General features: G+C 42.3%; 1 pseudogene; it reads left to right on the forward strand.

The window, feature by feature from the left end:
* The first annotated feature begins 4185 nt into the window (after positions 1–4185).
* The window catches only part of LOC100598841, a 48150-nt pseudogene continuing 33888 nt past the window's right edge, over positions 4186–18447 (forward strand).

Here is an 18447-nt window from a genome sequence, read left to right on the forward strand (position 1 = left end):
TTTTTTTTTTTTTTTTTTGAGACAGGGTCTCACTTTGTCAGGATGGAGTGCAGTGGCATGATCTCAGCACACTGCAACCTCCACTTCCCAGGTTCAAGCAATTCTCCCACCTCAGCCTCTTGAGTAGCTGGGACTACAGGTGCTCGCCACCATGCCCAGCTAATTTTTGTATTTTTTTGTTAGGGATGGGGGTTCACGATGTTGGCCACGCTGGTCTTGAACTCCTGACCTCAAGTGATCCACTTGCATTAGCCTCCCAAAGTGCTGAGATTACAGGCGTGAACCACTGTGCCTGGCAGCAGTATATGTTTTCCCTTTTTTTCTTTTTTTGAGATGGAGTCTCGCTCTGTCGCCAAGGCTGGAGTGCAGTAGCATGATCTCAACTCACTGCAACCTCCACCTCCCAGGTTCAAGCGATTGTTCTGCCTCAGCCTCCCTAGTAGCTGGGATTACAGGTGCGTGCCACTGCACCCGGCTAATTTTTGTATTTTTAGTAGAGACAGGGTTTCACCATATTGGCCAGGCTGGTCTCAAACTCCTGACCTTGTGATCCACCCACCTCAGCCTCCCAAAGTGCTGGGATTACAGGCATGAGCCACCGTGCCCGGCTGCAATATATGTTTTCTAAGGGAAAACTTCTTTACAGAAACTGCCTGCCTAACCCCCAAAGTTTACTCCCAGAAGCCATGTTTCTGCTGCATCTTCCTATTCCTCATCCCCATCTTGGGCTATGAGGTCCAGGGTAGACATTCTGTGGCTTCAATCACTTAGCATAATGTTTTAAGATTCATTCATGTTGCAGTATGTATTCATACTTCATTCCTTTTGATTGACAAATAACATTCTTATGTATGGATGTGCCACATCAGTTCATGCATATTTGGATTGTTTCAATATTTTGGCTTTTGTGAATAATGTTGCTATGAATATTTGTGTACAAGTTTTTGTGTGAATGTACGTTTTCATTTTCGGGGGATGGAATTGCCAGATTATATAAGTATGTATATTGTGTAATTGTTTAAATATTGTGTAAATGTTAAAAATTAAACATGACATTTAATTGTTAACTTCCAGACTGCTTTCCAAGGCAGCAGCACCAGTTTATATTCCCACCAGCAGTGTATGGGAGTTTCTCTACATCCTTACCAACACTTATTGTTTGTCTTTTTCATTATAACCATCCCGGGGGATATGAAGTGAAATCTCATTGTGGTTTTGATTTGCATTTTTCTAATGGCTAATAATGTTGAGCATTTTTCTGTGTGTTTACTGGCCATTTGTATATCTTCATTGGGGAAATGTCTATTTGTATCCTTAGCTCATTTTTAAATTAGGTTGTCTTTTAATTATTGATTTCTAAGAGTTCTTTATATATTTTGGGTACAAGTCCCTTATCAGATATATGATTTGCAAAACTACTTCTCATTCTGTGGGTTGTCTTTTCAAGTTCCTGATGATAGCTTTTGAAGCACAAAAGTTGTAAGTTTTGATAAAATCCAGTCTATTTTTTCTTTCACTCATGCTTTTTTTCTTTTTTTTCGACACAGGCTCTCACTTTGTCATCCAGGCTAGAGTGCAGTGGTGTGATCTCAGCTCACTGCAACCTCCACCTCCTAGGTTCAACTAATTCCTGTGCCTCAGCCTCCTGAATAACTGGGACTACAGGTGTGTGACACCACACCCAGCTAATTTTTGTATTTTTAGTAGAGACGGGGGTTTCACCATGTTGGCCAGACTGGTCTCGAACTCCTGGTCTCAAGTGATCTGCCTGCCTCTGCCTCCCAAAGTGCTGGGATTACAGGCGTAAGCCACTGCGCCCAGCCTCATACTTTTTTTGTATCCAAGTAGGCTTTGTCTAACCCAAAGCTGTTTTTTTTGTTTGTTTTTGTTTTTGTTTTGTTTTGTTTTGTTTTGTTTTGTTAGGGATGGAGTCTTGCTCTGTCGCCCAGGCTGGAGTGCAGTGGTATGATCTTGGCTCACTGCAAATTCCGCCTCCCAGGTTCAATCAATTATCCTGCCTCAGCCTCCCGAGCAGCTAGGATTACAGGTGCGTGCCATCACACCCGGCTGATTTTTGTATTTTTAGTAGAGACGGGGTTTCACCGTGTTGGCAGGCTGGTCTGGAACTCCTGGCCTCAAGTGATCCACCTGCCTCAGCCTCCCAAGGTGCTGAGATTACAGGTGTGAGCCACTGTGCCTGGCCCTAACCCAAAGTCTTGAAGCTTTACACCTGTGTTCTTTTCCAAGCGCTTTTTAGTTGCAACTCTTACACTTCATTGATGACCCATTTGGAGTTAAAACTTAAATTCAGTATAAATCTGACCCTCATCACATACACACCTACTCCTCATCCCAGGTTTAGGTTTCACCCTGATTGCTTAGAGCAGTAGAGGAATAAAATGCATCAGTAAGCCATCCCCTCTCCTTAATAGGGGGAAGGCTTCTCCCTCACAATTATGTTTCCTTTAAAATGAGAGAGCTCAATTATTGTGACACTCTCCATTAATTTACCCTGTCCATGAAAAGTAGAGCGACTTACTTGATTCAAAAATGTGAGAGTAGGCTGGGCATGGTTGATTCAGTGCCTCCTTTTAAATTTCTTTTCTAGCCCAGCACAGTGGCTTATACCTGTAATCCCAGCACTTTGGGAGGCTGAGGTGGGTAGATCACTTGAGGCCAGGAATTCGAGACCAGCCCGGCCAACACGGTGAAACCCCGTCTCTACTAAAAATACAAAAATTAGCCGGGCAAGGTGGCGCGCGCCTGTAATCCCAGCTACTGGGGAGGCTGAGGCAGGAGAATTGCTTGAACCTGGAAGGTGGAGGCTACAGTGAGCAGAGACTGTGCCACTGCACTCCAGACTGGGCAACAGAGTGAGACTCTGTCTCAAAAAATTATCATAATAGTAAATAAATTTCTTTTCTTTTGTGTTCTTAGGCTAGAGCCTGCCTCCAGGGAGAAGGAGTTCTCTTCTGCTCCTTGCTTTAAGTCTCATCTGGGCAGGGCCCCATGTCTGGATGCTGCTGGGGACCATGCTACTTCCACTGGATGGTGAGTCTGCCTAATTCAGGGGTTCATTAGCTCACTTATTTGGCTCCCCTCTAAACTATATGCCTCAATTTGGCCTTTATTACCAAAAAGGTGAGTTTTTGTCACCATCTATCTATCTGATTTTGTCACCATCTCTATCTGGTTTCTCAATTTGTTTAGAACCCAGGCAGATGAGAGCAGTACTCTGATTGGGCCACATCAGAGACTCTAACACCCTCTTTCCTGCCTTAAAGGAAAAGAACTATTCCTAGTTTCTCTAGTATATGGGGGTGGGGAAGAAGAAAAGGGCCATCTCCCTCAAATTTTCTTCTCTCTTGCTCAGTTAGACCCTGGAGATAGTTCAGTAATCTACTGCCTAAGCAGATGTCCACATGGGAAATAGAATTGCAGTCTCATCTTCTTGCAGGCAACTCTAATCCCTACAAATGCTTCCTTTGGGGCCCAGTGTGGTGGCTCACACCTGTAATCCAGGTGGTTTGGGAGGCTGAGATGGGAGAATCACTTGAGGCCAGGAGTTCAACCCCAGCCTGGGCCAACATAGTGAGACCCTGTCTCTACAAAATAAATAAATAAATAAATAAATAATCAGCCAAGCATTGCAGCATATGCCTATAGTCCTAGCCACTTGAGAGACTGAGGTGGGTGCATTGCCAGAGCCCAGGAGTTTGAGGTTACTATGATCACACCACTGCACTTCAGCCTGGACAACAGAGAGAGATCCTGTCTCTTAAAAAATAAAAAAATAAGGCTGGGCATGGTGGCTCACGCCTGTAATCCTAGCACTTTGGGAGGCCAAGGCAGGTGGATCATGAGATCAGGAGTTTGAGACCAGCCTGACCAACACAGTGAAACCCCGTCTGTACTAAAAATACAAAAATTAGCCGGGCGTGGTGGCACGCACCTGTAACCCCAGCTACTCAGGAGGCTGAGGCAGGAGAATCACTTGAACCCAGGAGGCGGATGTTACAGTGAGCCAAGATCACACCACTGCACTCCAGCCTGAGTGACAGAGCAAGACTCCATCTCAAAAAATAAATAAATAAATAATAATACTAGTAATAACAATTCCTTTGGAGCCCCCTCCCTCCTTTCCCTATACAAGGCTTCAGTTAGAGAAGAAAACACCCGCTTACCATGAACAAACGCTGCAGTCTCCACAAGTCCAACTACCCTCAAGAAGTCTCCCCTGCCTTCCGTTTTCTATATCTTAATGTAATTCAGAAGGTGGGGGGTGACGGTGGAGGGGTGGTGGTTGATGGCAGCAGAACCTATTGTACATCCTGTTTGTAAGCCCAGGGGAAGATTAAAGGGTAGAAGGGTTCTACACTTCAAGTGTAAGCTGTTCGCTTTAGAAGGTGAGATATTTTGTTTTTGTTTTTTTTTTTTTTGGCCATGGGCTTTAGTGTCAATTGTAGGGCAACAGAAAAAGAGCCACCAACATCCTGTTAAAAAGTAACCCCCCATGCTGGGCGCGGTGCCTTATGCCTGTAATCCTAGCACTTTGGGAGGCTGAGATGGGTGAGTTGCTTGAATCTAGGAGTTCGAGACCAGCTTGGCCAACATGGCAAAACCTCATCTCTACTAAAAATACAAAAATTAGCCAGGCATGGTAGTGCATGCCTGTAGTCCCAGCTACTCAGGGGGGTGAGGCAAGAGGATCGCTTGAGCCCAGGAGGTTAAGGCTGTAGTGAACCCTGATCATTCCACTACACTCTAGCCTTGGTGACAGAGTGAGACGCTGTCTCAAAAAAAAAAAAAACAGTTACCCTGCTCTTGGCCAAAAATTTAAAAATATTATAAATATAGACGTAATACAGGAATTGCAAAGCCCCCATAACCCCCCTTCCCTGGATAGAAGAGAACAGTGTTAGCAGTTGGATACATATTCCTCCAGACATTTTTTTTTCAATGCATGTATTAACTTTAAGAAAAGGATGAGCTTGGCTGGGCGCGGTGGCTCACGCCTGTAATTCCAGCATTTTGGGAGGCTGAGGCAGGCGGATCACGAGGTCAGAACATCGAGACCATCCTGGCCAACATGGTGAAACCCCGTCTCTACTAAAAATACAAAAAATTAGCTGGGCGTGGTGGCAGGCGCCTGTAGTCCCAGCTACTTGGGAGGCTGAGGCAGGAGAATGGTGTGAACCTGGGAGGCAGAGCTTGCAGTGAGCTGAGATCACGCCACCGCACTCCAGCCTGGGTGGCAGAGCGAGACTCCGTCTCAAAAAAAAAAAAAAAAAGAAAAGGATGAGCTCATAATGTACATGCAATTTTGTAACTTCCTTTTTTCAATAAAAAATATCCTAGGCATCCATAAGATTTTTGTTATCAGAGAATGGAGATAAAAATATGGAAAGGAAGATAACTAGGATGAACCTTCTGGAGTTGGATTACAAATTGAGTATTGGTAGAAGCATTTTCTTCAATATAGATGGATAGATGTGGAAATAAATATAGATACATGCACTTGAATCTCTCAAATCGCCTGCTTGGCCCTCTTCCAAGTGTGCTAAATTAAAAGAAATACACATATAAATGTCTGTATACGAAAGTATATACACACAACACACACACTCCACATGGATATACATAGATATATTTCCTAGCTTTGCCCATTCTTAGAGTCCAGAAACAGTGATATCCCAAACACAATGAACATACCTGGCATTCAGTTCTTGATTTTTAAAAATCATCCTTCAGCCGGGCGCTGTAATCCCAGCATTTTGGGAGGCTGAGGCGCACAGATCACTTGAGCCCAGGAGTTCAAGGGCAGCCTGGGTAACATGGTGAAACCCTGTCTGTAAAAAAAAAAAAATACATATATATATATATACACACACATATATACACACACACACAACATGTATATATATATATATACACAATATATAGTGTATATATGTAAACTATATATTGTGTATATATATACACTATATATACACTATATATTGTGTGTATATATACACTATATATACACTATATATTGTGTGTATATATACACTATATATACACTATATATTGTGTATATATATACACTATATATACGTATATATACATACACTATATATTGTGTATATAGATACACTATATATACACTATATATTGTGTATATAGATACACTATATATACACTATATATTGTGTATATATATATACACTATGTATTGTGTATATATATATACACTATATATACACTATATATGTGTGTATATATATACAGTGTATATATAGTATATAGTATATATATACACTGTATATATAGTATATATATACAGTGTATATATAGTATATAGTATATATATACACTGTATATATAGTATATATATACTATATATACACTGTATATATACCCACTGTATATATATACTATATATATACAGTGTGTATATATATATACTATATACTATATATACACTATATATACTATATACTATATATACCCACTGTATATATATATACACTGTATATATATACTATATACTATATACTATATATACTATATATATACAGTATATATATACTATATATATACTATATATATACACACTGTATATATATATACTCACTGTATATATATATATAATATACTATATATATATACACTGTATACACACACACACACACACACATTTGCTGGGCTTGGTGGCTCATGCCTGTAGTCCCAGCTACCTGAGAGACTGAGGTGGGAGAATCACTTGAGCCTGGGAGGCACGCAGAGGTTACAGTGAGCCAAGATCACACCACTGCACTCTAGCCTGGGTTGACAGAGCCAGACCCCATCTCAATAAATAAATAAATAAATAAAAATAGAAATAAATAATAAAAACATCCTTCACTAAAAGGAACCAGGGCTTCTTAGAGAAATGGCTGATTCCAGGGCTCAATCACAGAAAGTGCAAGATGAGTCTGGTTTAACATCTTTTTGTACCAGAATGTAAAGAAATGCCAAAAAGTTGATGGGGACATGTCAAAAGGACATAGAAGCCAGCTTGCAGAGATGTTCACTGGCCAAATCCAGAATGATTTGCATATCAAAATTAATAATGATAATAATGGATTATAATCCACTTGTGATGATTAATTTTATGTGTCAACTTGACTGGGCTACAGCATACCCAGATATTTTGTTAACATTATTCTGGGTGTGTCTATGAGAGTGTTTCTGGATAAGATTAACATTTGAATTGGTAGGCTGAATAAAAGAGATTGCCTTTCCCCAGTGTGGGTGGACCTCATCCAATCTTTTGAAGACCTGAACAGAACAAAAAGCTCAGTAAGAGAGAATTCACTCTCTGGCCTTCTTCGAGTTGGGACATCAGTCTCCTCCTGCCTTCAGACTCAGACTCAGGCTAGAACTTACACCTCCAGCTTTCCTAGCTTTTCAGCTTGCCAATTGCATATCTTGGGACTTCTCAGCCTCCAAAACTATGTGAGAAAAATTTTTATAATAAATCATATGTGGGCCAGGTGCAGTCAGTGGCTCACACCTGTAATCCCAGCACTTTGGGAGGCCAAGGCGGGCAGATCATCTGAGGTCAGGAGTTCAAGACTAGCCTGGCTAACACGGTGAAGCCCTGTTTCTACTAAAAAATACAAAAAATTAGCCGGGGCATGGTGGCACACGCTTGTAATTCCAGCTACTCAGGAGGCTGAGGCAGGAGAATCGCTTCAACCTGGGAGATGGAGGTTGCAGTGAGCCAAGATCACATCATTGCACTCCAGCTTGGGCAACAAGAAGCAAAACTCCATCTCAAAAAAATAAAATAAAATAAATCATATATGACCAGATGTGGTAGCTCATGCCTGTAATCCCAGAACTTTGGGAGGCCAAGGCAGGCAGATCACTTGAGGTCAGGAGTTCAAGACCAGCCTGGCCAACATGGTGAAACCCCATCTCTACTAAAAATTCAAAACTTAGCCGGGCATGGTGGAAGGCACCTGTAATCCCAGCTACTCAGGAGGCCGAGGCACGAGAATCGCTTGAACCGGGAGGTGGAGGTTGCAGTGAGCCAAGATTGTGCCACTGCCTGGGCAACATAGTAAGGCTCCGTCTCAAAAAAAAAAAAAAAAATTAGCCAGGCGTGGTGGTGAGCCCCTGTGGTCCCAGCTATTCGGAAGGCTGAGGTGGGAGGATCACTTGAGCCCAGGAAGTGGAGGTTGCAGTGAGCGGAGATAGCGCCACTGTACTCCAGCCTGGGCAACAGAGTGAGACCCTGTCTCAAAAAATAAAATAAAAATAAATCATATATATTATGATTATTTTACATATATAGGTTTGCTATTTTCATGTTATACATTTTAATATGTTATATACATTATAATATTTTTTACATATATGTGTGTGTATATATATATATGATATATATGTCTTATTGGTTCTGCTCTGGAGAACCCAGACATATACCACTGAATAAAATAGGACCATGAGCACATAGTGATATAAATAGATAAATAAGTTAGTTTGATGAAGAACAGTATATTTGCATGGTTTCAAAACGTCTACCCACATTTCTTCTAATTAGGGAGAGCAAAAACAACACATTCTGCCCACAAAATGCTTATTACAAAGGGAAAGAGTACGTTTTCAGGGAAGAAAGCTGGAAGACACCACCTTCGTCAAATGATCAAAGTGAACATCACTAGTAATGGGACAAACGGAAACAATATACCCCCTGGTAAGATGCAATAAGAGCATAATATTATTCCTGTGATGTGTAACCTGAATCTTATCATTGAGAAAATATCAGACATACCTAAATTCAGGGACACTACAAAATAACTAGAACTGTAATCTTCAAATATGTTAAAGTTATGAATGTCAAGAAAAGACTGAAGTACTGTGTCTGATTAAAAAAGGAGAATAAAGAGACATGACAACCAAATGCAACATGTAATGCTAAACTGGCTCCTTTGCTGAAAAAGACCTCCTTGGGATAACTGGTGAAATTTGCATGGGGTCTGAAGATTGGATGGTTGTAATGTGTTAATATCAATTTCCTGATTTTGATGGCTGTATTGTGGCTATATAGGCGAACGTCCTTGTGTTTAGGAAATATACACTGAAGTACTCAGTGGTGATGGGTTATCATGTCAGTGACTTACTCTCAAATAGGGGGAAGAAAATTCTTTGTACTAATCTTGCAACTTTTCCATGGGTTTGAGACTGTTTTGAAAAATTGATGTTCTGGAGGAAGAGAAGAGAACGCACTGGAAGGCTGATTGCAATTGTGTATGGGCAGGACTTGTTGCCCAGAGGGCTTCTTTGTACCTTGCTAAGGCAGAGGGCTGGCTTTTTCCCTGGACACTTCGCTCTTGCTTTCCAAGGCATCTGGTGCCACTAATTCCTGCCTGAATCTTTCTAGGGTACTACAGGAACACTGGCTTGCTTCTTGTCAGTGTCTCCTTTGCAAGTACCCTCTGCCCTCGTTTGGTTTTCCCTGAAAGTAAAGTCTGAGATAAGAACTTGGGTGGAGGTAGATTATTTGAGAGATGATCCCAGGAAGCAAGTGTGAAGAAGTAGAGAAAAGCTAATCAAAGGAAGAAGGAAAAGCCAATAGAAGGGTACATTATTAAGGTCATCTTTGAGGAAGTTTGGGGCTGAGAAAGGTAGAGTATGCCTCTCCCAACTGTCTGCCCAAGGCACTGGATATTGAAGCATTCATCCTTTCTTTCTGTGGGCCCCCCTTTGGTTGAGGACTGCCCCCAACTGGCATTAATTTGGGGAATCCCACTCCCCAAGTGCCTTTTCTCCTGCACATGAGCCAAGCAGCTTTCATAATATCGAAGAAACTCCAGGGCAAAGAGAAAAAATTCGGGTTTCATGTATGAGGCACAATGCTATCAGCACAGGTGAGTTTGAGCTGTGGCTGAAGTCACAGGCAGGCTGAGAAGATATGAATGAGGTACCAGGCAAATCTACTATAGCAGCTTTGCCTTCCACCAATTTCTTAAGACAATTTCTCCACCTGCTTTCTCTATTTCAGATTTCTCCCTCCGTTGCCAAGGATGGAGTTTGTGTTTTTGTTTGCTAGTCTCCTTGTTGGCAATGGGCTGATGTCTGAGTAAAGTACAGGGAGAGGACTTTGATTTTGCTATCTTGTCATTAGAAGTCAACCAATTGATAACTAATATAACACTTGCTTTTAATGTATCCAATATGTGATTACACTACTGTGAGTGATTCCCAAACCCTGTCCCCAGCTCTTCTAGTTGTCTCATTTCGCAGGATTTCTTTGGCATTGCTGGTTAGTGAAGTGAGATTTGCTCATCCTAGGCAAACCACAGGTTGGGCTCCTCCCATTCAAGAGGGAATGCAATTCATGCTCCACAATTTTCACAGAAGCTTATCAGCTTGAGTATCTATTGGTCTTATACATTTTTTTCTCTTTCTCTCCCTCTTTCTAGCACCTATTGGTCTTACAGTTGTTTTTTTTTTTCTCCTTCTGTCTCTTTTTCAGATGGTGTTTCACTATGTTGGCCAGACTGGTGTTGAACTCCTGGCCTCAAGTGATTGTCCTGCCTCGGCATCTCAAAAAGCTGGGATTATAAATGTGGGCCACTTCACCTGGCCCTTGTCTTATAGTTAAAGCCTATCTGTGGTCACCAAATAGATGCCAGAAGCCCTTGTCAAGAAGCAAAACTCAGACTTAAAGTGTAAACTACCTTCTTATAAGAAGCACAGTTGAAATTTAAAAGTCCAGTTAGAAAGAGACTAAGAAGGGAATATGCCACTCTCAGACAAGATCAGATTCTCTCTTATGCACTGTATTCTTTTAGCACTTTATACTATTATGATTAAATAATTAATTGTGAAATCAATTGTTTAATGTCTAGCCCTCCTCCACTACAAGATAAGTTCCATGGGAGTAGATATGTGTTATTTAAATTACCTTCTGGCTGGGCATGGTGGCTCACACCTATAATCTCAGCACTTTGGGAGGCCTAGGAGGGTGGATCATCTAAACTCAGGAGTTCGAGACCAGCCTGGGCAACATGGTGAAACCCCGTCTCTACCAAAGATACAAAAAATTAGCCAGGCATGGTGGCACATGCCTGTAGTCCCAGCTACTTGGGAGGCTGAGGTAGGAGGATCACTTGAGACTGGAAGGTGGAGGTTGCAGTGAGCCAAGATTGTGCCACTGCACTTCAGCCTGGATGACAGAGTGAGACCCTGTCTTTAAAAATAAATAAATAAAATTCATGCAGTGTATGTTTTCGGATATAAGTGACAGAACCTCCAACTGAAATTTGCTTTAAAATTAGAAAATACGTTATTGTACATAAGAAGTTTAGAGGTAGGGTAGGTTCCCAGGTTGGTTGATTCAGCAGCTCAACGATGTCATCAAGAATATGGGTTCCGGTTGGAGGCGGTGGCTCATGCCTATAATCCCAGTGCTTTGGGAGGCTGAGGCGGGCAAATCACCTGAGGTTGGGAGTTTGAGACCAGCCTGATCAACATGGAGAAACCCCATCTCTACTAAAACTACAAAATTAGCCAGGCATGTTGGCACATGCCTGTAATCCCAGCTACTCAGGAGGCTGAGGCAGGAGAATCGCTTGAACCCAGGAGGCAGAGGTTGCAGTGAGCCAAGATCATGCCATTGCACTCCAGCCTGGGCAACAAGAGCAAAACTCCATATCAAAAAAAAAAAAAAAAAGGGAATATGGGTTCCAATGAGAACACATGGACACAGGGAGGGGAACACACACACTGGGGCCTGTCAGGGAGTTGGGGAGAAGAAGAGGGAGAGCATTAGGACAAATACCTAATGCATGCGGGGCTTAAAACCTAGATGACAGGTTGGTAGGTGCAGCAAATCACCATGGCACATGTATACCTATGTAACAAACCTGCATGTTCTGGGCATGTATCCCAGAACTTAAAGTAAAATAAAATAAAACTAAAAATACAGGTTCTTTCCACCTCCCTACATGCCATCTTTGGTGTTGACTTCACCCTCAAGTTGCAAGATGGCTGTAAGAGTTCCAATCATCATACGAAATCAAGGCATAAACTTTGGAGGAAGAAGAGAGAACACCTCTCCTGGCTCTTTTTTTGAAACAAAGAAACTTTTCTTGGAATCCTCTTACATAGTTCTCAACACCCATTGGTCAGAATTGAGTCATATGCATATTCCTAGACTAATCTGGGCAAGGGGATAAGATTGCCTTTAGACCAATCAGTCAGGCCTAGCTCTTGGAATTGGGCCTGGAGTCTTCTTCCCTTGATACTCATGGCTGCATGAGAGAGAAATGGATAGCTGAACAAAATCAAGATTCTGTTAAAATGGAAGCTGGAGGCAACACAGAGTGTCCGCTAACTCTCTGCACAGCACAAGTCTATTCAAATCTGCTAGCCTGGGCTGGACGACAATCTCTATGAAAGCCACTGGCTGTCCTCACTACCCTCCAGTCCGATGTGGACACCTCCCCAAAACATTTCCCCTCTTTCTTTCTTGTTACCCAGCTCCCCATTGAGTTCTGGAATTAGCCACTCCCAGGAACGGCTGTGTTTTACCTCGAGGTTTTTGCTACTTTACCATTGAAGACGCTGTTTGTGCTGTTGTTCAATATCCTTTATATAAGAATGTGTGATTAATGTCTCTTTCAATTACATGTTTGTATCTATAGACAAATATCCTCTCACCAAACGAGGACAATTACACAATCCATAATCATTCTTTCTTGCAACAGTGAACTTAGAGCTATCTATAGTGCTCAATAGCTGTCATGATCTCATCCCAGGCTCTTGGTACCATTACGTTTCTCCTTCCTCTAATATTGTGTCTAATATCTGGTTGTTGTTTTTTCTTCATGTAATAAGTTGATGTTGGGAAAGACTGGACCCCAGGATTTTGAGCTGCTAATGGGGAGAGACCAACAATACAAAAAACTAGACTTAGTTTGGCACAATTCCCCCATAGGCCAGAAATTGATTTCCCAGATTACATATCTTAATTTGAGTTTAATTTGATATCTAAAAGCTGACTGAGCAGATATTGGAAAGGTATTTATATCGGATTACTGCAATTGCCTTTTGAGGACCATAAGGCCAAAATATACTCTGGTGGTCTTTTAGGAAATACATTCTGAAGGGAATCGTTATTACCATAGTTAATCATCCTGGCTAGAGTTCAATCCTGTGGCTATAAATGAGGTCTGGGGAGCCACCCCATAGAATGGGGTAAGGCAAGACTTCCTCCTTTCTCTGATGCCTAGGGCCAGTATGGCCTGGACTCTAAGGTCAGAATATTCCTGGAGAACTCCTGGTGGTCATAAATATTGACTCCTGCTGTCATGAGGCCAGGCCGGGAACATAGCAAGAAGATGGATAGTGGGGGTCCCGAGGAAGGATCTGAGTTTTTGCAGTCATTGGAAATTCTCATCTTTTGTTAATTTGCCTTTCCTTTTCCTTGAATCATCAGTCACTTCCCTTGAAATATTATGGGCTGGTCTCTGCTAGGATATGTGAAATTGAAGGGAAGGTCTTGTCTCACACATCGGCCATAGAAACCAAGTTTTGTCTACTTGAACCCCAAATGGTGTTGGCCGTAGTTGTCAGCAGTGGACAGCCGGGTCTGTGGAGCAGAGACCCCAGGGGTCACTGTGGCAGAGGTAGCAGTGTCGATACATGGTGAGGAGGCCAGAGAGAAAGTATAGGAAGGATTCTCCCTCCCTTCTTCCTTTCTTTTTTTTCCCTCCTTCCCTTCTCTTCTTTCCTCTCCTTCCTTTTTCTCTTTCTTCTCTCCTGTCATTTCCTTTTCTCCTCCTCTTCCTCCTCCTCCTCATCCTCCTTCTTCTTCTTCTTCTTTTTTTTTTGACAGTCTCTCTCTGTCACCCAGGCTGAAGTGCAGTGACTTGGTCTCAGCTTACTGCAACCTCCACCTCCCAGGTTTGAGCGATTCTCCTGCCTCAGCCTCCAGAGTAGCTGGGATTACAGGCATCTGCCACCATGCCCAGCTAATTTTTGTATTTTTAGTAGACAGGGTTTTGCTATGTTGGCCAGGCTGGTCTCAAACTCTCAAACTCCTGACCTCAGGTCATCCGCCCACCTTGGCCTCCCAAAGTCCTGGGATTACGGGCGTGAGCCACTGCATCCAGGCCATCCTTTTTTTTTTTTAGAGACTGGGTCTTACTCTGTCAAATAGGCTGAGTGCAATGGCACAATCATAGCTCACTGTAACGGTGAACTCCCGGGCTCAAGTGATTCCCCCTGCCTCTGCCTCCCAAGTAGCTGGGACTACAGGCACAAGCCACCACATCTGGCTAATTTTTTTTTTTTAGAGATGGGGTCTTGCTATGTTGCCCAGGCTCGTCTCAAACTCCAAGGTTCAAGTGATCCTCCTGCCTTGGCCTCCCAAAGCTCTGGAATATTACCAGGATGAGCCACCACACCTGGCCCTTCTTTTTATTTTGTTTAATTTTTTTTTTTTTTTTTTTTTTGAGACAGCGTTTCTCTCTTGTTGCCCAGGCTGGAGTGCAACAGCGTGATCTTGGCTCACTGCAACCACCACCTCTCAGATTCAAGTGATTTTCCTGCCTCAGCCTCCCAAGTAGCTGGGATTACAGGCACCCGCCACCACACCAGGCTAATTTTATATTTTTTAGTAGAGACAGTGTTGGGGTTTCACCATGCCGATCAGGCTGGTCTCAAACTCCTGACCTCAGGCTATTCACCCGCCTCAGCCTCCCAAAATACTGGGATTACAGGTGAGAGCCACCTTGCCCTGCCCTCTTCTTTTTAAATAGGTAAGATATTCTAATGGTCCTAAATGAAAAAGTACAAAAAGCATATACCCCAGACATCCAGTCACCCAGTCCCTTCCCCTTCTCACCCCTGTTACTAGTTTCCTTTGAATTCTTGCAGGGAAACTTATGAATATACAAACAAGTATATATATTTATATTTATATAAATATATGTTTATTTAAAAGATATATTTATCAAAATATACTTATATTTATATTTATTCATGTGCTGCATAACATTTCAGTCAATGATGGACTATATATAGGATGGTGGTCCCATATTTTAAGAGAGCTGAAAAATTTCTATGTCTCATGATGTTGTGGCCATCTTAACGTCATAGCGCAAAGCACCACTCACGTGTTTGTGGTGATGCTGATGTAAACAATCTACTGTGCTGTCAGTCATATAAAAAGTATAGCACATACAATTATGTACAGTATATAATATTTGATAATGATAATAAATGACTAGGGGACTGGCTTATGTGTTGACTATACTATACTTTTTTTTTTTTTTTTTGAGGAGTCTCACTCTGTCACCCAGGCTGGAGTGCAGTGGTGTGATCTTGGCTCACTGCAACCTCTGCCTCCTGGATTCAAGCAGTTCTCCTGCCTCAGCCTCCTGAGTAGCTGGGATTACATGCATGTGCTACCATGCCTGGGTAATTTTTGTATTTTCAGTAGAGATGGGGTTTCACCATGTTGGCAGGCTGGTCTTGAACTCCTGACCTCAAGTGATCTGCCCAGCTCGGCCTCCCAAAGTGCTAGGATTACAGGTGTGAGCCACTGTGCCCAGCCGACTATACTATACTTTTTAAGTGTTTAGTGTATACGCCTACTTACTAAAAAAAAAAAATAAGTCAGGCACAGTGGCTAATGCCTGTAATCCCAGCACTTTGGGAGGCTGAGGCAGGATCACTTGAGGCCATGAGTTTGAGACCAGCCTGGGAAACATGGTGGAAACCCTGTCTCTATAAAAAATACAAAAATCAGCCAGGCGTGATGGTGCGTGCCTGTAGTCACAGCTACTCAGAAGGCTAGGTGGGAGGATCTCTTGAGCCTGGGAGATTGAGGCTGCAGTGATCCATGATTGGACCACTGCACTCCAGCTTGGGTGACAGAGCAAGATCCTGTCTCCAAAAAAAAAAAAAAAAAAAAAAAAGGCTGGGCACGGTGGTTCAGGCCTGTAATCCCAGCACTTTGGGAGGCTGAGGTGGGTGGATAACTTGAGGTCAGGAGTTCAAGACCAGCCTGGCTAACATGGTGAAACTCCGTCTCTACTAAAAATACAAAAATTAGCTGGGTGTGGTGACAGGTGCCTGTAATCCCAGCTACTCGGGAGGCTGAGGCAGGAGAATTGCTTGAACCTGGGAGACAGAATTTGCAGTGAGCCGCGATCGCACCACTGCATTCCAGCCTGGGCGACAGAGTGAGACTCCATCTCAAAAAAAAAAAAAAAAAAAGTTAACTGTAAATTAGCCTAAGGCAGATCCTTCAGGAGATATTTCAGAAGAAGGCATTGGTATCATAAGATGACAGCTCCATTCATGTTATTGACCCTGAAGACCTTCCAGTGGGACAAGATGTGGAGGTGCTATTGGTGATGCTGACCCTGTGTAGGCCTAGGCTAATGTGTGTGTTTGTGCCTTAGTTTTATTTTTTGAAAAAATCTAAAAAATAAAAAGTAAAACAAACTCCCGTGACACAAGTTCACCTATGTAACAAACCTTAACATGTACCTCTGATCTCAAAATAAAAACTGAGAAAAAAGCAAAAAGCTAACAAAATAAAGATATAAAGAAAGAAAAAATTTTTCTATTTAAAAACATTCTTAAATTTTATTTATTTATTTATTTATTCATTTTAGAAGCATCTAGCTCTGTCACTCAGACTGGAGTGCAGTGGCACAACCATAGCTCACTGCTGCCTCAAACTCCTGGGCTCAAGTGATCCTTCTACCTTGGCCTCCCAAGTAGCTAGGACTACAGGTACACACCACCACACCTGGCTAATTTTTAAATTTTTGGTAGAGATGGGGTCTCACTGTGTTGTCCAGGCTGATCTCAAACTCCTGGCCTCAAGTGATTCTCCCTCCTTGGCCTCCCAAGTAGCTGGGACTATAGGCACATACCACCATGCTGGGCTGCATTTATAAATTTAGTGTAGCCTAAGTGTACAGTGTTTATAAAGTCTACAGTAGTGTACAGTAATGTCCTAGGCCTTCATATTCCCTCACCACTCAATCACTGACTCACCCAGAGCAATTTCTAGTCCTGCAAGTTCCGTTCATAAGTGCCCAATACAGGCGTACCATTTTAAATCTTTTATACCATATTTTTACTGTATATTTTCTATGTGTAGATGCACAAATACCATTGTGTTACAATTGACTACAGTAATCAGTACAGTAACATGCTGTATAGTTTTGTAGAGATGGAGTTCTGGAGTTTTGCCATGTTGCCCAAGCGAGCCACCCGCCTTGGCCTCTCAAAGTGCTGGGATTGCATGTGTAAGCCACTGCACCCGGACTGGGACATTATATATTTTTAAATATTTTCCTGTTATGAACAATGTGTATTTAATTTCCCACGTGGGTAAATATATCTATTGGAGAAATTCCTACAGGTACACTTGCTGGGTCAAAGGGTATGTGTTGCGGGAAGTCAGGGACTCCAAACAGAGGGACTGGCTGAAGCCATGGCAGAAGAACGTGGATTGTGAAGATTTCATGGACATTTATTAGTTCCCCAAATTAATACTTTTATAATTTCTTATGACTGTCTTTACTGCAATCTCTAAACATAAATTGTAAAGATTTCATGGACACTTATCACTTCCCCAATCAATACCCTTGTGATTTCCTATGCCTGTCTTTAATCTCTTAATCCTGTCAGCCAAGGAGGATGTATGTCACCTCAGGACCATGTGATAATTGCATTTACTGCACAAATTGTAGAGCATGTATGTTTAAATAATATGAAATGTGGGCACCTTGAAAAAAGAATAGGATAACAGCAATTGTTCAGGGAAAAAGAGAGATAACCTTAAACTCTGACCGCTGGTGAGCTGGGCAGAACAGAGCCATATTTCTCGTCTTTCAAAAGCAAATGGGAGAAATATCACTGAATTCTTTTTCTCAGCATGGAACATCCCTGGGAAAGAGAATACACGCCTGGAGGTATAGGCTTATAAACAGCCCCCCCAAGGTGCGCCTGCCTCTTATGGTTGAGGCTGCAGGGGTGAAATAGACCCCAGTCTCCCATAGCGCTCCCAGGCTTATCAGGAAGAGGAAATTCCCACCTAATAAATTTTGGTCAGACCGGTTGATCTCAAAAACCCTATCTCCTGATAAGATGTTATCAATGACAATGGTGCCTGAAACTTCATTAGCAATTTTAATTTCGCCTCAGTCCTGTGGTCCTGTGATCTCACCCTGCCTCCACTTGCCTTGTGATATTCTATTACCCTGTTAAGTACTTGACGTCTGTCACCCACAACCTATTCGCACGCTCCCTCCCCTTTTGAAAATCTCTAATAAAAACTTGCTGGTTTTTGCGGCTTGTGGGGCATCACGGAACCTACTGACATGTGATGTCTCCCCTGGATGCCCAGCTTTAAAATTTCTCTCTTTTGTACTCTGTCCCTTTATT

The sequence above is a fragment of the Nomascus leucogenys genome, chromosome 15 (assembly GCF_006542625.1).
Source record: "Nomascus leucogenys isolate Asia chromosome 15, Asia_NLE_v1, whole genome shotgun sequence".
Taxonomy (NCBI): domain Eukaryota; kingdom Metazoa; phylum Chordata; class Mammalia; order Primates; family Hylobatidae; genus Nomascus; species Nomascus leucogenys.